A 1,498-nucleotide genomic window follows, 5' to 3' on the forward strand; every position below is an offset into this window, starting at 1 on the left:
TCTTTTATGCTCACTTAAAATCTATTTTATGCTCACTTTAAAGTATATGCTTTAAAGTATATCACATATTTAGAAAAATAAATGTTCTAATGAGGTTTGCTGATTAGTAATATATGTATAATCCTTGGGGAATTTTTGAAATTCCCCTTGCCAAGTAGGATATGATTTTTATAACTTTTTCTTCATAATTGGTTGATGAAGACTCAGAAAATAAAAAATAATATAGTACTGTCATAAAAAGTTTATTAATTAAAATAGAAATATTTATTTGATAATTTACTCCCTAGAATGATCCTTGGCCCTGTTTCTCAATGAATAAAGAATATTCTTACTTTAGAAGTAATTTCCAACTTCTACATGCCAATAAAAACAGTCGTAGAAATCCTCTTTCCTAAGTTTTAATCAAAATTTCTGGAAAAGTGGAAATGAGGTTGATAAAAGAAATTAAGATCAGATGTTAACAAAATATCGCATGTATTAACAATCTTGAAAGTTTCCTATGGACAAATAGCTTAGTTCAGATGAGAATCTTGTCTTGTGCATGACAAGAATGCATAAAGAAGAGAGATCCTTGGAATTCCTTTTCACAGAGTCGGAGTTTTTAAAGTAGATACGCTGAGTCTTGGTTGCAGAACATTGCTGCTTCAAGCCCTTTTGGCATGATTTCAAAAAGCTTTTTTCTTTAATGTGATTATATAGAGAAGAATGATTATGCCCTGATAAGTCATTGAAGGACTATCAGATACTAACACCAGGTAAAGATATTTTGACTTTCCAACAATAAATAAGATTGTCCAGAGAGTAGTTTAATCAATTATATGATGTGACCAAGCTGACAGGTTAAGAAGGGAATGTATCATTTATGAGGAATCAACCTTGGGAAAGTTCCTTAAACTCCATTTGTTTCCGACTGTAGGCACAAATGAACAAATGGACTGTGGCCCGAGTGTGTCAGCATGCAGGGTCTCAGCCATTTCTCTTCTCTCTGTGTTCACCACAGCCAAATGGGCTGTTGGGTGGTCAGAATTTGTCAGGAAGACAGACAGCCACTGGGAACTGGTGCTGATCAGTCTTCTGGGCGGAGAGCCAAGGCTTTGCTTCATGAGTAGATGGGTATTCAGTATCACAATGTCTAACATAGTGCCAATAGGCTCTTTTAAAATAATGTAATTATTACATTGAGATGAATGGAGAACAGCTAAGGTTAGCAACGTGTTTTGGTACCTAGAGAAGACCATTTATGTGCAGGCATGTACTGAACTGTTTTCCTATCAAGCAGAAATGATCAGTGGCTGCCTTCAACTTTCAAATGAAATCTTCTGCAGACAGTGAAGCCACTACTTGATTAAAGACAATCCCTTTGCATTTAGGAGTATAAACTGAAAATAAAGATTCAAACAAGAAAACAGATAAAATGAATTAATCATACAGTTTATATCTACCATCTACATAGATTTTGATTTTTCTCTGATTTACTATTTTCAATTATGACCTTTAT

This window comes from Octodon degus, unplaced genomic scaffold, assembly GCF_000260255.1.
Source record: "Octodon degus isolate 3935 unplaced genomic scaffold, OctDeg1.0 scaffold00022, whole genome shotgun sequence".
NCBI classification, from domain to species: domain Eukaryota; kingdom Metazoa; phylum Chordata; class Mammalia; order Rodentia; family Octodontidae; genus Octodon; species Octodon degus.